At 37.2% G+C, this 22,731-nt stretch overlaps 1 protein-coding gene across 4 annotated transcripts in view; it reads right to left on the reverse strand.

The window, feature by feature from the left end:
• Window positions 1–22,731, reverse strand: part of LOC119868428 (ferritin light chain-like) — a 109,132-nt gene that overhangs the window by 76,812 nt on the left and 9,589 nt on the right. The window contains exon 3 of one of the 4 annotated variants that reach the window (XR_005386245.1): window positions 6,217–6,367. The exons of the other annotated variants lie outside the window; for them this stretch is intronic. The gene's annotated coding sequence lies outside the window, so the exon portion shown is untranslated. The remainder of the gene's footprint in view (window positions 1–6,216; window positions 6,368–22,731) is intronic. 4 annotated transcript variants of the gene reach the window in all.

Genomic DNA, 22,731 nt, shown 5'->3' on the forward strand with positions numbered 1-22,731 from the left:
TCTGAACGGTTTGAATTTTCTTTTTGGAAGTGACTGTTCATTACACACATAAAATAAAAATACAAAATAAAGAAAAAGAGAAATATAATAAAAGTGAATTGCCCTTTTGGAAGCATCCCTACGTATCATTTGGGCCTACATTCTTTGACAGTGGCCATATAGATTAGAAGGAGGTCAGAATTGCCTTCCCTGATGTGCCCTGAACGTAAGTGTTCCTGCATAGGTTATCGATTTGGTACCATGAAATAACACCTATCTTATTAGAATCGGTGTAAATTGCTCATAGTACTTCTTGCAGGGGGTGGATGACAAGTTTCATAAATTCATCAGCCCTCTTTCATATCCCGAACAGGGGTGCAGAGGGGAGAGTCCTCTAAATGCAGTCTTTCAACCTTCAAGAGCTGCTTATAAGGTTTGATGAATAAGTTGGTGTTTGTCCCTCTGTGTCTTTCACAAATGTATAGTCTTTGACTCTACCTCTTATGCAACCTTGCCTTGCTAGGCATAAGAATAAGAAATTTTTTAATCTGCTTTCAATAGAGGGACCCCCTGTTTTCCCGGTCCTTTTAGCTTCCCTTTGCTGGGCATTGTTTAGCTCCAACATTAATTTTTTGGAGAGGTTTCAGAATCAGAATTGCAAATGGTTTTCTCAGCATGGTTGGGCAGGGATTTCATGCAGTGTTCCCTGTTCTGTTTCCATTGCCTTCTTTCCTGACAATCCCACTGCCTGGCCAGCCTTTTGGAACAAGCTCTTCCAATTCCTATTAGCCATTCTTTTCCCTCTGCAAGATATCAAACCTCCAAGGTGAAAATGAAAAAAGTTCAGATGTTTCTAAATCATGGATTCCCAGAATAGAACTCAAAGGGTCATTAGATATAATCTTGTCCAAACCTATTTTATAAGTGGGGGAAACTGAGGCCCAGGGAGGTTAAGCAAGGACTCCAATTTAAATTTCCCAACTTCCGTGCCAGTCCTGTCTCCATTTCATCCATGTGCAGAAGAGATATTAGAAAGATTTAATAGCTGTATTTACCTAAGGCACCAGACTATAGACCCACCTGAGTGCTGGGGTAGGGTCCTGAAGGTACCCTGCTGCTCTCTATTTGCTAGATCAATGAATGGTGTGTGGGTTGCTAGGGGATGCACAGAGGTTACTGGGGTGGTGAGTAGGAGGGCTTGTAGAACTCACAGCAACATCTCTTCACTCACCTTTAAAGAAGTATTTCAATATATTAACTGGGACAGTCATCCAAGTGTGTCCCAGGTGTGTAGCATTTATGTCTATATAGTTCTTCGGTCTAATTTAGATAAAACTTGGGTATATATTTTTCTTCAATGCAATGCTTTGATGTGTAAAGACTCAGAAAGAGTATCTGCAAAGTGATATGTTGTAAATCTTTCAAAATATAGGCATCATGAAAATAACTTCCAGGCACTCTGAACATTACACATAATTAACCAAAATCTGGGGGTCTCACACATCCAGTGCCATTAGAATACTGCAGCCTTTCAGTGTCACTCAAAGATGAAATATTTAAATTGCAAAACAGACACATCTACACAGAAATGTGAGCTCTCTAAAAATGTATGAGCTGATGCTTATCCGTCTTCAAGGAAAAATGAGTCACAGTAATGTTTCCCTGTGTGCAACAGATTTTGAATTGTGATTTATGCAGTTTAAAAGCAGCTAAGTAGCCCTTGTCAGTAAGACTATCACAAGATTGTTTGATGGCGACCACTTTGTACAAATTACCTAATCAATTCAATTCCCCTTCCTCTAAGCAGAAGAATACAGAATACCCAATCTCAGGAATGGGTGGGGGTATGTGCATGAAGAGGCTCTTTGTTCTCTCATTCTGTTTTCCTCTCTTCAGCTCCTTAGGAGGTACTACATAAGACATAACATATGTGAAAGCTAAACAACAGGATGTACAGAACTGTTCCCCCCTAAGAAACCTACCTAAGACTCCTACCCCTAACATCTCTCCCATAGCCTGAGATCCCAGCATTCCATTTGGTCTTTAAGAGTGCCCAAACAAAATTATTCTTGATAAGCCATAAATACTTATATCTCTGGTAACCTTTTCCCCCGTGGAAAAATGGGCTAGGTTCTCAAATTTATTTTCTCATCTATGTATTTAAACGTTTCAAAAATATGAAATGTTAAATCATACTTAGTCACACTTTTAAAGAAAGAGCTGAATTGAAAATAAAAAGACCAGGTGAACAGAGGTATGGAAGAGGCTCAACATAATATTTGTTGGATGTTGAATGAAAAATTAATCAATATGTATGTCAGTTATACCTCAATGCACGATTTACAAATTAAATCATAGGAACTTGCATATTTTAACTGGGACTTCTGATACCAAATTTTGTATCCTATAGGGTTCAATCAGAGAAACAAAACCACTGCACACACACACACATACACACACACACACACGAGTGCATGCATAAAAGGGATTTGTCACAGGGATTTGATCTTACACAATTGTGGAAGCTAGTTAAGCAGTCTGTGTAAGATTGTTGTCTTTGCTTCTGATGCTGGAGCTTAAAGTCCACAGAGCAGGCAGTGGGGGAAGGGAAGATGGATATGCAGTGAGGGAAAGCAAGAATGAGCTGAAACCCACAAATGTCAAGCTGAAGACCACAAGGAGGGGCTGAAAAACTGTCAGTTCGGGTCTCTAACCTTAATGGAATGCTTGTTTTTTTAGAAGCTGGGGATCCTTCATTACAGAACTAAGCCCACACAGCTAGCCCAGGAATGGAAGCAGCTGAAGGAAGAATTAGGGAAGGTTGGAGCAGCTGAAAGCCCAGCTGCTGTCTCACGCCAAAGAGGTAAATTAGCAGATCAGTGACAATGTGTGTGAGCTACAAAGTGGCTGCTGTTCTCTTCTTCCCTCCAAATCTCATATAAGAATCTCTCTTTTGGCCCACCATAACCAGAACATACAGGAAAGGGATTTCTGAAATATGTAATGCAGCCTAGCAAAGTTAACAGTGCAAAGCCACCATACTAGTCACTATACACAGGGAGAAGACAGAAGTGTTCACAGATTTCGGAGTCTCTAACAAATAGAAATGAAGGTCTCTGTCCATCAGGGGAGATGGCAAAGGTATTGCAAGGAGAGGAAAGAGTATATATTCTGTTAGTCACTCTTCCTCCTTCCATTCATTAAAAATGTGTACGGAGCATTTACTCTATGTCAGGCCCCATATTAAATTGTATTTTTCAAAGATGACCACACCAATATATTCCTTCCAGTATGCTTGTCTTATGCTGTGATGCTGAAACTCTACTCAACAGATGTGCTTTTTTGTTCACTCCCCTTAAATCTCGGCAGGACTGTGACTATGGCAGAAGTGATGCTGCATAGCTTCTGGAGATATATCATAAAAGTTTGAATTTCCATCAAGCTCTCTATGTCTCTGGAGATTCCTTTTTTAAAGGATTTATTTATCTATTTTATATAGAGAGAGAGACAGACCATGGGGGGAGGGAGAGGGGAACAGAATGAGAGTGTGGGAATCCTCAAGCAGATGCCCCACTGAGTGGGCTTGATCCCAAGACTCTGAGATCATGACCTGAACTGAAATCAAAAGTCAGATGCTTAACTGACTGAGCCACTCAGGCACCCCTCTCTGGAAAGTCATATCATCAACTCAGTCCCCATGTTGGGTTAGCCGAACCCACATGGAGAGGTCATGTGTAGGTGTTCTAGTTGATATTTCCAGCTACAATCTCAACACCAACCAACTAGCATCAGTCACTAAAAATGAGTGAGTTTTCAAATGACTCTTGCCCCCAAGTCTTCAAGTATTGCCCCCAAACTGGTATCAAAATGAGGAAGATGAACTGTCCCCACTGAGTCTTGCTCAGACTACAGATTTGTGAGCACAAAAATGTCATTATTTCAAACCACCAAGTTTTGGGGTAATTTGTTACACAGCCACAGTAATCGAAACAGGTTCTCTGCCAGACCGATAGCAGATATAATGACTGATATATAGTTATATGGAATCATATATAATTACCTAAATCTTTTTTGTATTAAACTCATTGGCTTGAAGCTAAGTTTTAATGAATATTTTTGGATAAATAATGGTATGTTTTTAACTTTTTATTTTGAAGTAATTATAGATTTGCATGAAATTGTAAGAAATAATACAGAGACATAACATATACTCTTCATCTAGTTTCCCCTAATGATGGTAACATCTTACCTAACAAGTACAATATCACAACCGGGAAATTGACATTGATACAATTAACCAATTTCATTCAGGTTTCACCAGTTTTATACATAATCGTGTGTGTGTGTGTGTGTGTGTGTGTGTGTGTGTGTCTAGTTTTAGACAATTTTATCACAGGTAGTTTCATGCAATGACCATTACAGGCAAGATGCAAAAAAATTCCATCATAAGGATCTATGGAGAACCCTTCATAGCTACAGCCACCTCTCTCCCATCACTACTACAACCTCCAATTCCTGGCAACCATTAATCTGTTCTCCATCTCTATGATTTTTTCATTTCAAGAATGTCATAAAATGAAATTATACAGTATGTAAACTTTTGAGACTACCTTTTTTTTTTTTTTTAACTCAGCATAAATCCCTGGAAATCCATCCAAGTTGTTGTGCATATCAGTAGCTCAGTCCTTTTTATAGCTGAGCAGTATTTCATGATATGGATGATGTTTCATGATATGGATGATGTCCCAGAGCTGTTTAAGCATCCACTCGATAAGGAACAATTGGGTTGTTTTCTGCTTAGAGATATTATGAATAAAGCTAGATGAACATTCATGCACAGCTCTTGTGTGAAAAATGAATTTCAATTTTTTGGGATAAACACACAAAAGTGAAATTGGTGGGTTGTATGGTAAGCACGATGTTTAGTTTTGTAAGAAATTGTCATACTTTTCCCAAAGTATCTGTACCATACATTCCAATCAGCAATGTATAAGTGATTCAGTTTCCTCTGTATCCTCACTAGCATTTGGTGACATTGCTATTTTGAATTTCAGCCATTCTAATAGTGTATAGTGACAGACCAACATATTTTGTTATATGATTGGACCAGATGAGCATAAATTCTGTATGCATCTAAATTCTTGTTTACCCCAGGGGTTTCATTTTGTTCAGAGTCACTAGGCCTAGGGTCTGCTGAGAAACTTCTCACCCATGTCAAATGTTGGGAGGACTTTTTTTTTTTTTTTTTACTACCACCTCTTTCCCTTGGACCATCCTCTTCAAAATGGAGAAAAAATGAGTTACTTAGGGTCTATAGCTAATGGCTGGCTTTACTTTCTTAGAAATCATTCCTAATACATATGCAGAGACAGAATACATTGCTTTGCTTCCAGAAAAAAATTTAAATAAATTTTCTACAACAAGATATCTTAAAAAGGAATGAGGAATTTAAGAAAAAGAAAGGTAAAAGATTAAATCTGTAATAAAATTAAATATATAAAACACATAAGGTCTCTTGCCATTGAGTCACAAATCTGTGCATTTGTAGAGTACAGGACAATGTAGGGAGTCATCTAATTCACAGTACTCATTAGGAAATACCAGTTGTGAGTGAAGCAGATTGAGAATAAGTCAATAAGGAGATGTAGAATGAAGCTGTCCTAAACTGAAAAGGGCATGCATAGTCTAAAGGAGAACCACTATTCAGCTTTAGCTGACATTACCAAAAGTAAAAAGTAGGCCCAGTGTTTCCAGATTTTCCAATTTTTTAAGAGACTACAAAGTCAGATTTGTAGGGATTTATCTCCTGATCTTTAATATATTAACAACTATGTCAGTTAAAATACCAGCTGAACAAAACGCTTTTGCCATCCAGAGTTGGCCTACCACTGCCAGTTGAAAACCTCTGGCCTGGAAAAGTAGACAGGAACATCTTATCTTATGCAAGGCAATCCCTATAAATATGACCTCTCTCAATTTAGCTTTGGGTAAATATTGAACATCACTGAGTAGTGGTTATGCTGACATGTGTATAAAATACAGATTGTGTTGCTGGTGAAGTGTGGTATCATGTGCTTTTGTAGTTAATCAACAATAATAAAACATAACCAAAGACTTGAACAGGCACTTCACAAAAGATATCCAAATTGCCAGTAAGCATAGAAAAAGGTGTTCAACACCATTAGCTATTAGGGAAATAGAAATTAAAACCACAATGAGCTAAAACTATATACTCACCAGAATAAAAATATCAAAAACACTGAGTGTGGATAAAGATGTGAGGTAACTGGAACTCTCCAACATTGCTGATAGGAATGCAGAATTTTATATCCTTGTTGTTTCTATTAAAATGTATTATATTCCTTCTTCATGATCAGCAATTCCATGTCTAAATATATATTAGCCAAAAGAAATGAATGCACAAATTCACAGAGAAACTTATACAAGAATGATCAGAGCAGCTTTATTCCAACTAGCCATCCATTGAAAATATCCCAAATGTCCATCAACAGGCAAATAAACAGAAAACTCTATGGTATATTCATATAACTAATGAGCAATAAAAGGAAATCATTAAGATGCATCCAACAACACGGATTAATCATTAAAAAACCACATTAGGTTGAGTGAATGGAGTCTTACACAAAAGACTGTATATATGATTCCACTTATATGGCATTCAAGAACAAGAAAACGGATGGTAATTTAAAAACTGGTTGTCTCTAGAGGTGGAGGAATTGACTACAAGGGAGAGTATAAGATGTTTCTGGAAGATGGAAATGTTCTGCATCTCTAGCTGGGTGATAGTTACATCATATATACATTTGTTAAAGTTCTCCAAACTATATATATAAGACCCTTGTATTTTGCTATATGTAAATTATACCTCAGTAGTATACTAAAATAATAGCTCAGTCCTGATAGAAACAACTATAGAACAACACCGTTGGCCTGGCCCAACTAATCTATACAGCTTCATACAGGAAAAAAATGTCAGCCTGCATGTTATACTTGGTGCCTATGCTGGGCCAGTTGCAGCCTCCTATTTCACATCTATCTATAAAATAGATACAATACAAAAATACCTTCTTCAAAGTGTTGCCATGGGGAATTTTTTCAAAAGTGCTTACCTCGCACAATGTCACACACATAGTTAAGTATTTAATAAATGGTAGCATTTCACTCCATAGTCTTAAGAGAACCAAATGTCTGAACATTTAATATTCAAGGCTTATCTACTGCCTTCTCCCTAAGATCCTTTCACCATCCTAAGACTCCTAGGAAGAGTAACACACCAAGTCCTTCATACCTTAGTGCAAATTACCTTCAGTAGGAAATGACTTCCTCAGCATAAAGAAGGGTGGGTAAGTTGTAGAGTAACTTACTTGGGGTAGGTATATGGGAAAGCACAGCTAATGGAGGATGTGTCATTTAGGGTTCCCTGTTTACACGTGCTCTACTTAACTGAAGGCAGAAGGTTAGAAAGTCATATTTGAAGGTCTACAGAAATCAAGGTCACTCCATAGGTCTAGGGCATAGAATCAAAACCCACCAACTCCATGCAAGAAGTGATTAGTTAGTGCATGACCTCTAATTGTTTGGGGGCATCAATTGCTCAAGATTCAAAATCTGAGGAGAAACATTATATTAGCTTAAGTTCAGGTCAACTTTTCCATCCTGGCTCTTAAAGTGGGCAAAGCAAGGAAGGAATAAATGCCTTTGACTTTCAGAGGGGGGAGGCAAGAATCTTGCATTGTTTCACCAAGACCACCTTAATGAGAGAGAAATATTCCCCAAAATAAAATTGGAGAACTCCTGAAAAGTGGCAGCTGATACTGCTGGCTGAAACCAACAAATGTCTACCAGAAAGAACACACGGCAGAGCAGTGGAGGGCAGAGAAGGGCCTTTTCCCCTTCTCAGCTGCTTAACTGGATGTATTTGGAGCTTAATGACTTTTTCAGTCATTCCTTTATTAAATTCACCTCAACAACAGCTCTGAGCAGCAGAGAGGGACCATCCATTTGTCTCCACAATAGTCTCACTATTTCTTAAAAGTCTAAGTGCTTTCTGAGAAGGTCAGCAAGAAGCCTAGAACAAATATCAAAGAGTATCATTTTGTGGTATATATTTTACACATATAAAAGTTAAAAGACTGGGGTGATTTCTTGCGCACATCATAGGAAAGCAACTGTACTAGCAAGATATACACAGTTATCATCAGAAGATGGAAATGCAGAGAAATTGACTTTTCAGTTTGTGTAACTGTTGCAAGAATAAACATTTCACTCTCATAGAAATATTACTTTGGTGTTGCCTACTATGGCCTTTTAGAGAAGGAGGCCAAAATACAAATTTGAAAATTGTAATATTACTAAAGTTTATTTTAATTTAAAAAATTTTCCCCAGTCTTTCCTATATGCATTTTCTCAGCTTGAGAGAAACCAAGTACTGCCATGCTAAAATGTTTTGTTCAACAACTTTATCACCAAAGTTTTTTAATTCAGTTAATGTGTGTATTTAAGATTTTATTTATTTGAGAGAGAGAGCACATGCACAAGTGAGGAGTGGGAGGAGGAGGAAAAGAAGAGGGACAAGCAGACTCCATGCTAAGCATGGAGCTTGATGCGGGTCTCAATCCCAGGATCCTGTGATCATGACCTGAGCCAAAATCAGACACTTAACCAACTGGGCCACCCTGGTGCCCCAGTGTGTGTGTGTGTGTGTGTGTTTGTTATAAAGTCTCTGTAAATGTTGACCACTGCCTTTTTAATTTTGATTGTTATAATAGCATATTTTTTGACTTAGTTTATAATCATTTGTGTATCTCAATCAATTCCAAAATATACTTCTGCTCTCTAGGCATCTTCAAGTAGTAAAAAACTTGTTTTTACTATGATGCCAAACTTCACAAAATAGTATTTCCATATTCTATCACAGGACAACTGTATCTTCAAAGTTGAACTTTTTCACTGAATTTTCTATTTAATTAGTAATAACCTCATATTTTCCCTTTGATAGAGTGATTTATTTTGATTCTATGAATTGAGTGCGAATAAAATTGAACCATCATTGTTATGAACAGGTTTTCCATTTGAAGCTTCCAATATCACTAATATAAAACTGACCTCAATTCTTTTTGCAGTTCTTCTACAATAACATGTATCATTTCATTTTTAATATGTGTACATAAAAACATAGAATAAAAATGACATTAATTTAGTAAAATGATTATTTGATCTAAATGAAAAGTCATGTCTCACAGAGTGATATAAAACTACATCTTCTGAAGATGCACATGTTAAACAGATATCTCAGACTCAGACTTCTTAAATAAAGTACTAAGATTCAAAAGAGATATTTATGTATCCCACAGATTTATGTCCCTAAATTTTATACAATTATATTATTTTGGCTCCCAAGGTGAATGATAAATGTCTCCAAAACTTCATGCAAATTATATGCCCATGATGAACTTTCTTGACAAATGGAAATTCAGTAGTTCATTTGTCATCAATAATCATTTTTTAAGCTCATTGAAACTAAACGGTTTATTGCAAAATAAAAAAGCATCATTAAACAGTAAAATAGTTGTTTTTTAGCATCATACAATAAATCACAAAAGTAGTATATAATATTCAAACTAATATATCAGGGGTTGGCAAACTACCACCTGTGGGCCAAATCCAGCTCATGACCTATTTGTGTAAATAAAGTTTTATTGGAGCACAGACTCTTTCATTTATGAGTGTTGTCTGTGGTAGAAATAGACACCAGATGATCCACAGACCCTAAAATATTTACTCTCTGGCCCTTTATTTTTATTTTTTAAAGATTTATTTATTTATTTATGATAGACACAGAGAAAGAGAGACAGAGAGGCAGAGAGGCAGAGACAAAGGAGGAGGGAGAAGCAGGCTCCATGCCGGGAGCCTGACGTGGGACTCGATCTCGGGACTCCAGGATCGTGCCCTGGGCCAAAGGCAGGCGCTAAACCGCTGAGCCACCCAGGGATCCCCCTCTCTGGCCCTTTAAAGAAATTATTTGCCAACATCTGATCTATATGTAACACAGCAAGGCCAGTCAACTTCTATATCCTGTACATATTTTATATACACCTAATCAAGGGATTCTCAACCTTGAGACTACTGATATTTGGGGCTGGATAATTCTTTGTTGGGGAAGAGGGGGCTATTCTGGGCATTGTGGTATGTTTAGCAGTATCCTTGGCCTCCACTCTCTAGGTGCCAATAGCATTATCCTATTTGCAACAACCAAATATGTCTACAAGACATTGCCAAATATCCTCTGGTGGGCAAAATCACCCTCAGTTGAAAATCACTGGTGCAAACTATAATTTCCCTCTGATCTCACCTATTGGGACTTGATAGTTTTATGTATCTTGCAGGCTGTGGCTTAAAATGTAACCAAAACTGACTGGTATTTCATGTGGCCAGCAAAGGCAAAGTATTGTGGAATACTTTTCCACCACCTTCCAAGGCCAGTGGGTATTAAGTTGTCTCTCTAGTCACTGATGAATTACACTTCATCAAATCATTGAGAGTCTTGCATTCTGTCTTTGGAAAGAGTGTGTTAGTTACTTTGTATCTGGAAAGAGTCAGGAAATGAGGCCTGGATTATTGCTACTCATTGTCAGCTTTAACTACATGTTAAACTGAGCACTTGGTTCACTGCCTATATACCTCACACACTACCAGAAGAGATTATGGCACAAACTCTAAGTATCAAGTATCAAACCATGAACTGAATGAAAGAAGGGGTAATACATAACAAATCCACTACAAAATTTCTATCTTCCTGTCTTTGGACTCCTTCACCTGTATCATACCAAGAAACTTCTAGCATTTCAACCTTCTTTACCCTGGCCCCCTTACTGAGTCCAGCTGAACAAACTATTGGAATCACTTCTAGCATCTGAAGCTAACACAATGAAATCAGAATCTCCTTGTAAGTACTTCCTAAATAATGAATCCAGACTGATCTAGTGTTTTGTTCTGCTTTCCTTGGCATAGCACTTACTGAATCTATTGGGATAAACTGCCAACATACATTAGTAAATTCACAATTTGCCAACTGGAGCCTGCCATGACCTAATCCTAGTTTAGGTGTGGCAATAATCAGAAGCAGTTGGCTAAGAAGGTAAAAGGAATTTTCTCTCCTTTTAAAGTTAATACTCTTGGGTGGTGCCTTGGTGGCTCAGTTAAACATCTGCCTTTGGCTCAGGTCATGATCCCAGGGCCCTGGGATGGAGCCCTACTTCGGGCTCCTTGCTCAGTGAGGAGCTGGCTTCTCCCTCTCCCTCTTCCCCTGCCTGCCACTCCCCCTACTTGTACTCTCTCTGTCAAATAAATAAACTCCTTTAAAAAAAGTTAACACTCTCAGCAAGGTTTTACAGAGTCTTCAAGGAGTGAACAGCTTCATCAACCAAGAGAAAGGCAGACTCTGTGGGGCTTGGGGTACTGAGTTATCTGCATCCTACATGTATCTATTCTAATTCTGGGGATCCTACTCTCTTCCAAGCCAAATATAACTTTTATGTAAAATATCTAGTAAACCAATATTTTTTATACAGCAGCCTAAGAATCAAAATTTGTGTTTTGTTTTAGCTATCTAAAACAGTACCAGCAAGTGATAAGAGATTCTTTGTATAAAATCATAGAAATTCCACAAATTTCTGCTTTTGCCTTGATACAAGCTCTTTATTTAAACTGTCAACTTCAGCTAGAAGAAATTTATACTGTATATTTTAAATTCCTTAGGCCTTTCATATAATTCTATTATGACTGCCCCTACATCCTTCAGAACCTTACCCAAAATGAGCATGTTATTCCTAGTAAGCAGAGGTAATAATTTAATTGGGTTATTTTTGTCTTGTTTTTGAGAGAGAGAGAGAGAAAAAGCAGGGGAGGAGGAGGGGAAGAGGTAGAGGGGAAAAAAAGAATCTTAAATAGGCTCCATGCTGTGGCTCAATCTCACAACCCTGAAAGCATGACCTGAGCTGAAATCTGGAGTCAGATGCTCAACCAACAGCCACATAGGTGCCCCCAGATAGGTTTTAAGCCATCACATTCCCCAACTATGGAAAAACTATCCAAAAGCTAATGGGCAGCTATGAATATGAGGACTATAATGGATCCCTTCTACAAAAGGTATCCATCAAAATATCGACAGTGTTCAGGTTAGGGAATAGAATTACAGAAGGATGTTTCCTGCATATATTTTCTGAATTTTCATCAATGAACACATAATCCTTAATTTAAAAATAAGATATGCAAACATGTTCTCAAATCTAAGTTTAATAATTAAGAAATAATTCAGGACAAAATACCTAAAATTTTAAAACATTTTTATCATCTTTATTGAGATACGATTTTATATCATAAAATTCACTCCTTTTAAGTATACAATTAAATGTTTTTTAGTAAAATTTATAGTTCATAACCATCACCAAAATCCAATTTTAGGATATTCCCACCATCCCAAGAGGACCCTCTCCTCTCAGTGTATCCCTACCTCCAGCCCAAGGCAACCATTATCTAATATCTGTCTCTATAGGTTTGCCAATTCTTGTACAATATGTAGTCTTCTCTGTCTGGCTTCTTTCCCTTTGCAAAGTGTTTTTGAGGTTCATCGGTGTTGTAGCATATATTGGTCCTTTGTTCTTTTTTTACTGTGGAATAAAATTCCATTGTATGGATATGTCATGATTTGTTCTGCAGTTAAAAACTGGAAACAATCCAAATGCCCTATTTAACTACTATAAATAATTAACTTCCACATATAAGTCTTTGTGTGAACACTGCTTTCATTTTTCTTGGGTAGAATGAAAAATACATGTTTACCTTTTTAAAATACTGCCAAACTTCTTCCAAAGTTGCTGTACCATTTAATATGCCCATCTGTTTTAGGTTATCATTTCTCCTATTGGCCCTAATACTTTTTAATGTCTGTTGCAGATTGTAGCCATTCTTGTGGCTGTAGGTCGCATTTCATTTTGCTTTTTATTTGCATTCCCCTAATGACTAATGATATTGAATATCTTTTCATCTACTTATTAGCCAGTTATATATCTTCTTTGGTGAAATATCCAAATCCTTTCCTCATTTTTAATTGTCTGTCTTGTTATTGAGTTGTAAGAGTTCTTTATACATTCTAGATCTAAGACTTTTATCAGGTATATAATATGCAAATATTTTCTTTTAGTATGTAACCTTTTTCCCAGTCAGGAACCTAGATTTTAAGCTTTCAGTAGTACAATTATCACCAATTATTTGATTTTGTTCATGAAACACACCAAATTTGAAGCAAATTGAGTTAATGAGAAGGTGTGCTCAGGAAGAGCTCTGTTTCTAAGGTTTGAAATTGAAAAGGCAATCACAGTTATCTAGTAGCTGGCACTAATTTAGTCACTTTAGAAAAGCTTGCACAATTATATATCTTGACTACCAACTTGCATCAAGGAGAAAAAATAAATATACAAGATGACTAAATATATCCTAAAAAAAACAAATCAACACATTTATTTGTTTTTGAAGATTTATTTATTTGAGAGAGAGAGAGAACAAGAGAGGGAGAGAATGGTGGGAAGGGGTAGAGGGAAAAGAAGAAGCAGACTCCCCAGTGAGCAGAGAGCCCAATGCAGGGCTCGATCCCAGGACCCTGGGATCATGACCTGAGCCAAAGGCAGATACTTAAACCAAATGAGCCACCCAGATACCAATCTCCCTATGCCTCATCAATACATCAAATACATGTCTCTGCCACTGGTTTAAATTCCAGTAGTACTGAAAATTGTTTTGCCTCTTTTATCCAGGGATTGAGAATCAAAGCATAGGAGCATATTTTGTAAAATGATAAACTAAAAGGTCTTTTGAAATAAGCATTTCTTATTTCAAAAGGAAAACAGTAGTTCTGGATTCTAATTTCACAACTGAAATGTAAATCATTTTAACATTTTATCTGCATCTGGCTGGTTTTATCAATGTATAATAAAGCAGGTGGCTCAATTCAGCAAACATTTTTTGAGCATCTGTTAAATGAGATCCTGTGCTAGGTATGGCAGGGAATATCGGGATGAGAATAATTGCTTAATTGTGGTTTACTAAATGAGCTAACCTCTCTAACCTAAATGGTGAGATATGCAGGACAATTTTATGATATGCTTGATTCTGTATGCTGCTAGTGAAGAGTAAAATTGTATAAGGGGATATAAGAATGAAAGTCTTTCTACCTCAGTTTTGATTAAATACCCAAAGGAGAAGAAAAACCAGTAAATTCCAAATATGTTCATGTGCCTGAGGACTTGCAAAAGGAATGGAATAAAAGTAATGTTTTTCAAACCTTACTACATCATCTATCTTGAAGACACATAATTGGCTGCAAGGGGGCTGCTCAGCTTTGCAAGTGCCTCTGGGTTTGGGAGACTGATGTCTGACACTCTCTGAGATAAGTCCAAATGTTGGGAAACAGGATTTGTTTTTTTCCCCATTAGATTTACTTATACAAAGGGGAGAACTGAACATACGCATTTTATTGTTTTACCTCCAGTTTCCACAAAGTGGGTATTTTTTTTATTGCTTGTTTGTTTATCCTACCAGTATTTGAACATAAATATTTGTATTTCCTCCTTTTTCACAGAAAAGTTAGCATATGCACTGTACTGCATCTTGCCAATTATACTTTATAATATATTTTAGAGGGGTGCCCAGGTGGCTCAGATGGTTAAACATCTGCCTTTGGCTCAGGTCATGATCCCAGGGTTCTGGGATTAAGCCCCGCATTGGGCTCTCTGCTCTGCGGGGAGTCTGCTTCTCTCTTTCCCTCCACCCCTCCACTCTCTCTCAAATAAATAAATAAAATCTTTAAAAAATAATAATATATTTTAGAATCTATAACATAGTAACACATAAAAGCATCCTTAATCTTTCCACATATGCATAGCCTTTTATTATATAGATGTGTCATAATTTCTTAAACCTATTCTAATTTGATGGACATTGGGTGGCTTCCAAGCTTTTAAGAATTACCAAAATAAAAAATTAGCAATGAACAGCCTTGCATATACATCTTCTTTTTTTTTTTTAAAGATTTTATTTATCTATTCATGAGACACACAGAGAGAGAAACAGGCTCCCTATGGGGAGCCTGATGCAGGACTCGATCCCAGGACCCTGGGATCGTGCCCTGGGCCAAAGGCAGCATTCAACCACTGAGCCACCCAGGCGTCCCTACATCTTCTTATATACGTGTATGTACACACGTGATGGATGAATGTATTCTGATGCCTGTAAAAGGTTTTCCAGTCTCCCCAACTGCTTAGAGAGCCTTTGTTACCTATTTAATGTATTCAGCTATGAAGGAAACCCTTGACAGAGTAAGTGGCAAGTACATGCACACATGTACATGTTCGGAAGTATAATTCCTGGGCCCAAATTGCCTGTGTAATTTTGATGAATATTGCCACATTGCCTTTCATAAGACATATATACTATTTTCCACCAGAAATGTATATGGGTGCTTGTTTCTTGACATAGTTTTCAATGATCTGTTTTTTTTTTAACTAAAAACACACAAAGAAACAAAATCTAGTTTTATAGTCCCTCGCTAGAATCAGGCTTTATTTTTATCCCTGTGTAGGCAAGTTCATTCTTCTAATTTGCAGACAGGCTAACCCATGTGCAAATAGTTTCCTTCTAAACACAGGCCTCAAGTTATTACATTTCTAAGCATCTTTTCTTCTGGTTTCTGCTTTAATTTATGTTATATGACACATTTCCTTTAACTATTTCTTCTTAAAAATCTGCAATATTTGACCCACCAGGATAGAGCAGTGATAGCTCTAAATGTTGAGATAAGCTCATGTTAATACATATTATAAAATCATTCCACTTCTTTACTCAAAGAAGAAGGGTCCCTTGAGGCTGAACATTATCAAATTCTACCTTATTTTCAGAAATATTACCAGTTTGCGAGATACAAAGAACTTAAAACCATCACACATTTATCTTTTTATGCTTTCCACATATCTAAAAATTACTTAAAATATAAAATCACTCATTTAGAAAAAAGGTTTTTCAGATAATTTGCCCATAAAGAAACACTGATTTGATTTTTTTTCCAAAGAAAAACAGGAAAACAAGCTTGGTGATAAGCTAGTTTTGTTTAAATAATGACATGAGATTGATAAAAAATTTATAATGCTTTGATACATAACTCCAGATGAATAAGCAGAATCTGGGCTGCTGTTTAAGTGTAATAATAACCACAGTACACATTTTTATGCTTTATAGTTTACAAAGCACTTCCATGTAGATGATAGTAATTCTAGCTACCATTGGTTGTATATTATCAGGTATTTTGATAAACTATACACTAGAAAGTACTAGTCTCTTTTTACCCAGATAAAGAATGAAAATGCATTATTTGCTTAAGGTGGAAAAAAAAAAGCCAGTGAACTGTAAATCATAGAGACAGGAAGTAGAATGGCAGTTGCTAGGGTCTAGGGAGGGAGGAATGGGGAGTCAGCATTGAATGGGTATAGAGTTTTAGATATGCAAGATGAAAGTTTAGGAGACAATGGTGGTGATGATTGCTCAAGATTCACTGAACTATATACTTAAAAATGGCTATGGTGGTAAATTTTATGTTATGTGTATTTTATTACAATAAAAAAATTGGGGGAAGCTAGTGAATAGTGAAGTCTTAATTTGATTTCATTTCTTTTTGTTTTGTTTTTAAAGACCTATTTATTTAGTAATTAAAGAGAGAGAGAAAGAGAAAAAACAGCAGGAAGGGGCAGAAGGAGAGGGAGAGAGACTTTCCAACAGACTGTCTGCTGAGTGCAAAGCCTGACACGGGGCTCAATTCCAGGACCCCGAGATCATGACCCAAGCCAAAATCAAGAGTCAAATACTTAATCAACTGAGCTGTTCAGGCGCCCCTGATTTCATTTCTGTCTAACTTCTTCTTTCTACTCAGAGCGATTATTATTCCCATGTTACAGATCAGGGGACTAAGGCCCAGAAGGACTGAATTGACTTAAGTCACAGAACTATCAAGTGTCAGAGTTGGAATTCAATCCAATGGAAATGATTTTACAACCAGAGGCTAAGCACAGGGAGTCAAAATAAAATCAAGAGCTCATCTAAGCCACTCAGGGTTGGACAATCTCAAGTTAATCACTTTACCTGTCTGGGCAGCAGTTTACTCAGTTGTAAAATAAAATGACTTCTATAGATAAGAGTTGGGTTTCTGTTTTTAATTCAATGTTTTTGACCATCACTACAAGTAAGAAACGTGCACATGCGTGTGCACGGACACACACACATACACACACACACACACACCACTTTACTCTAGGCTGGATTTCCTAGCAGCAGACCTTGAGATAAGGATTCAAGGGCAAGTGATTTATCAAGGATGTGCTTCCAGGAGCAACTGGTAACTGGTATGGGAGTAGGAGAGGCACAGCAGGCAAGGGATAAAAATCAACCAAGGGTAAGATTTCAGGTGAAGTCTCAGCCTCAGCCTGATCCCATGGGGACCTCTGGAGCATAAAATACACCACAGAGTTTGACTAGCCTTGAACAGTGCTTTCACATTTCATTCCTAGCCAATCACTGTTACAGGCCATCAGGAAGATGTAACCTCCAGGCATTTCAGCCCAGGGTACCTGTTGTAGCCAGGCCCCAAAGGTAGCCCCCAGTGATCCCTGTCTTGTGGTATTCACATCTTTGTATAGTTGCTTCCTAATACGTTCCATGGTTGGTCTGGTAGCCAATAAAATACAAGAAAAGTGTATGTCACTTCTGAAATTAAGATAAAAAAAGACTATGGCTTCCATCCTGGATTCTGTCTTTCTTGGATCACTGCCTCTAGGGGAAGCAAGGTCTCATTTTATGAGCAGTCCTATGAAGAGGCCTATTACAAGGCCTCTCATAACAAGGAACTCAGGCCTCCAGCCCACAGGCATCAAGGAACTGAGGCTTGCCAACAGCCACGTGAGTGAGTTTGAAGCAGAGTCTCCAGCCCCACTCAAGCCTTGAGATGACTGCAGCCTCAACTGAACAGCTTTACTGTACTCTCACGAGACACCCCAGGACCAGAACCACCCAGTGAAGTTGCTCCTGGATTCCTGACGTAGGATAATAAATGTTTGTCATTTGAAGTCACCAGGTTTTTGAAAAATTTATTATGCAGCAACAGATAAATAATAGAAATACATTAGGCTAATGTGTCTCCAGTAGCAGAAAAGTAGTTTTCTCAAGAACCATAGGGAAGACTCTTTAGGAGAAAAGCACAAAGATATGGAGGCATAGGCAGAACCAGCAAGAGACCTGAGGGGATGTGGGCAGAGCATAAATCATGTCTGCTATCATTCTAAAACAAATGTTTCATGAAACAACACTTACCCCTTATTGCATGCAGTGCACTTGAATAATCTCTATTTTATTATATTCTCATGTGCTTTATTAAATGACGGAAGTAAGCCCTTAAACTGATTTCAAAATCCACGAAGAGGTTGTGAACTGCAGTTGAACAACAATGAACTTAATAATCTTTGAGGTCTCTTTTAGATCTAAACTTTCAGAATTAGAAGACAGTGCAGTGTTCTTACAATGATGACCAGCATTTATTGAATACCCACTATGTTAAAACCATTTCAAACACTTCACATACGCTGCTTCATGTAAAGACAATAAGGTAGGTACTGTTAATATCCCCATTTTACAAATGTTAAGACTGGTAAATGGCAGAGGCCAGAAGGAAATCCAGGCAGCCTGACTCCAAAATCTACTGTCAAGAGTTCAGGCTCCTACACCAGACTGCTTGGGTTCAAATCCTGATGCCAAACAGTTGATCAGTACATGTTTCTAATTGTGATCATGATATAAGCCAATTATTGGAAGCCAGCAGCTTACTGATGGGGATAATTCTAACAAAAAATTTTAGAGCCAGGGTTATGCATGTCAACTGAATTCAGAGGTTAACACATTGATAAGCTGCTCAATGTTCTGCTCTGCTTTAGCCATGCTGGCCCAGTCTTCACCTTAAATGTCACTACTTGTACATTTAAATAAGATGGGCCTCTGGCCTGGGTTATATAACATCTGCATGCTTGAGTGTCTAAAGTCCATATCACTATAACTAGATAGACGGAATTTCAATGAATTCATTTTTATATATTGGTTTATGAAGGTTCAAAGATAATTCTCTAATAAATGAATCTAAATTAAAATAAATCAATCACCATTAAGTAGAAAATATTCCTATAAGAGTCAATAAACATTAATTAATCTTTGGATTTCAAAAATAGGGTCCAATAAACATTACGATACAAATGACTAAAAATCGGGATCCCTGGGTGGCTCAGTGGTTTAGCGCCTGCCTTCAGCCCAGGGCGTGATCCTGGAGTCCCGAGATTGAGTCCCACATCAGGCTCCCTGCATGGAGCCTGCTTCTCCCTCTGCCTATGCCTCTGCCTCTCTCTCTGTGTGTGTCTCTCATGAATAAATAAATAAAATCTTTTAAAAATTTGACTAAAAATGGGGGCATCGGGGTGGCTCAGTTGGTTAAGCATCTGCCTTTGGCTTAGGTCATGATCCCAGGTCCTGCGATCAAGGCCTTGTGGGGCTCCCTGCTCAGTGGGGCCTCTGCTTCTCCCTCACCTTCTGCTCCTTCCCCACACCTGCTAGTGCTCTCTTCTGTGCTCTCTCTCTCAATTATTTGAGAAATAATTTTTTAAAAATAAATAAATGGCTATAAATGGTTTAAAAAACTGCACAGAACCGGGATACCTGCAACTATTATCTTTTTGGCTGAATTCTTCTGAAACATGTCTCTATCAATTATATCTTTTATGTCACAGGAACACAGTATTTATCACAGCTATTGGAGTCAGCATAAAAGCATGAAATTCTTTTAATAAAAGATTATCAGTAACCAAAGATTCATATATCTGCTGAGTAAATTACCTAAAGCTGGACATGTATAGGGGATACGTGTCAGGAGGATGTTTCGTCAGCTGCTGTGTGGTAAGGTGACTCAGTATTTAGGAAGAGGACAAAAGGAAAAAAATGGTTTATGTCCCACTTCAGATGCTACTGCATGATTATGGATTACAGGGCAACAGGAGTGACTGCAACCTAGCTTGGAATGCTGTTAGCAGGGGTAAGACACTGGTTTCTTATCAGCTATTTCTTTGAAAACAGAAAAAATTCATTTTGAATATACAGCTAAAGAGGGAGTTACAGAAGGTATCATTGGCTCCCCAAAGTGAAATTATCAATCTAGATGTCTTGAAAAATTAATAACTTAAATTTTTTCTAAATATAAAAGAAATATTTGCTTTCACAGAACATATAGTAAAAGCAGAAAATGTAAAAAATAAAAGAAAAAATTACAAAATGAAAAGATATCAGATCATGAGGTATAATTATCACTGTGTCTGTGTGTCTCCCAATATGCATACTATATATATAATTTCATTTTTTGTCACTGAAAACATACTATGGGAATTTCCTGTATCAAAGTCTTCTACAACATTAATTTGATGGCTGCATAGAATTCCATCCTATAGACATGGAGCATTTGTAATAATATTCTATATGTTTAGTGTGGAAACAACTTAATGCTTGTGATTTGCTACAAAATTATAAAAAGTTCTAAAAAAAAGGAAAAAGGTGTGTATTAGCTAGCTATTACTATGTAACAAACCACTGCAAACTTATAGGTGTAAAACCAGAGTTATTTAAGAAAAAATTCTGTGGTCAGCAATTTAGGCTGTACACATCTTGGCCATTCTCTGGTCTCAGTTGAGGTCCCTTATACATCTGTGGTTGGTTGTAAATTGGCTTTGCTGACCTTGACTGGGCTCCCTTACAGTTTTGAGATGTCATCTGGGGCAGGAGGGCTGGCTAGATTCTGACACATATGGTTTCTCATTCTCTAGCAGGCCAGCATGGACTTATTCCATTAGCAGTCCTGAGGCTCCAGAGAGTGAGCAAAAGCCTGTGAGTTACCCAGGGGCCTAGGCTTGTGACTATCATAATGCCATTTTTTTCTGCATTCTATTGTTCAAGGAAAGGAACAAGGCCAGCCCAGATTCAAAGAGTGGATAAATAGATTCTAGTTTTTATGGAAAGAACTTCAAAATCACATGGCAAAAGGGCACAGAATTAGGGAGATAAAGAATTCTGTCCAATTTTACAAACAAGTGATCACAGGATGTCTTACCTAGAGACCAGGAAGCTGCTACTACTCTTTGGCTGGAGGCCAGAAACTCACACTCGATGCTGACCTGTGAAAGGTACTACTGCTGCCTCTTTTTGAAGTGCTGCTGCCACTGAATAGAAACCTAGGAGTCCATAACCTTACTAATGCCATTAAAAGTGCACATGAAACATTCTCCAGGACAGATCACATGTTAGGTCACAGAACAAGTCTCAATAAGTTTAAGATTGAGATCATGTCATGCATTTTTTCCAACTGCAATAGTATGAAACTAGAAATTAATTACAAGAAAAAAACTGGAAAAAACACAAATATGAGGAGGCTGAACAACATGCCACTAAGCAACCAATGGGTCAATGAAGAAATCAAAGAGGAAATAAAAAAAATAGTCTCTGCCTGTGTGTCTGCCTCTCTCTCTCTCCCTCTGTGTCACTCTTGAATAAATAAAAAATCTTTAAAAAAATACATGGAGACAAATGAAAATGTGTACAACAGTCTAAAATCTTTGGCATGCAGCGAAAGCATTTCTAAAAGGGACATTTATAGCAATACAGGCTTAACTCAAGAAACAAGAAAAATCTCAAACAATGTAACCTTACACCGAAAGGAACTAGAATAAGGAGAATAAAGCCAAAATTAGTAGAAGGAAGACAGGAACAAAGATCAGAGCGGAAATAAATGAAATAGGGACTAAAAAATAAAAATTAAAAAAATCAATGAAACAAAGAGCTGGTTCTCTGAAGAGATAAACAGAATTGATAAACCTTTAACCAGATCTGTCAAGAAAAAGAGAGAAGACCAAAATAAATAAAATCAGAAATGAAAGAGGAGAACAACTGATACCACAGAAATACAAAGGATTATAAGAAACTAGTAGGAAAAATTATATGCCAACACATTGGACAACCTAGAAGGAAGGGATAAATTCCCAGAACCATAAAATATTTGAAAACTAAATCAGAAAGAAGTAGAAAATCTGAAGAGATCAATTTCTAGCAGTGAAATTGAATCAGTAACCAAAAAACTCCCAACAAGCATAGTTCTGAGACCAGATGGATTCACAGGCGAATTCTCAAAACATTTAAAAAAAGAGATACTACCAATTCTCCTCAAACTACTCCACAAAATAGAAAACATTCTATGAGGCCAGCATTACCCTGATACCAAAACCAAAGACAATACGAAAAAAGAAAACTACAGGCCAATATCCCTGATGAACACAGATACAAAAATCCTCAACAAAATATTAGTACCCTGTATTCAACAATACATTAAAAGGATCATTTCCTACAATCAAGTGGAATTTATTCCAGGGATGCAAAAATGATTCAATATCTGCAAATCAATGTGAACACCACATTAACTAAATGAAGGATAAAAATCATATGATCATCTCAATAGATTCAGATAAAGCATTTGTCAAAATTCAACATCCATTCATGATAAAAACCCTCAAAAAAGTGGGTTTACAAGGAGCATATCTCAACTTATGAAAGCCACAT

This window comes from Canis lupus, chromosome X, assembly GCF_011100685.1.
Source record: "Canis lupus familiaris isolate Mischka breed German Shepherd chromosome X, alternate assembly UU_Cfam_GSD_1.0, whole genome shotgun sequence".
In the NCBI taxonomy this organism is placed as follows: domain Eukaryota; kingdom Metazoa; phylum Chordata; class Mammalia; order Carnivora; family Canidae; genus Canis; species Canis lupus.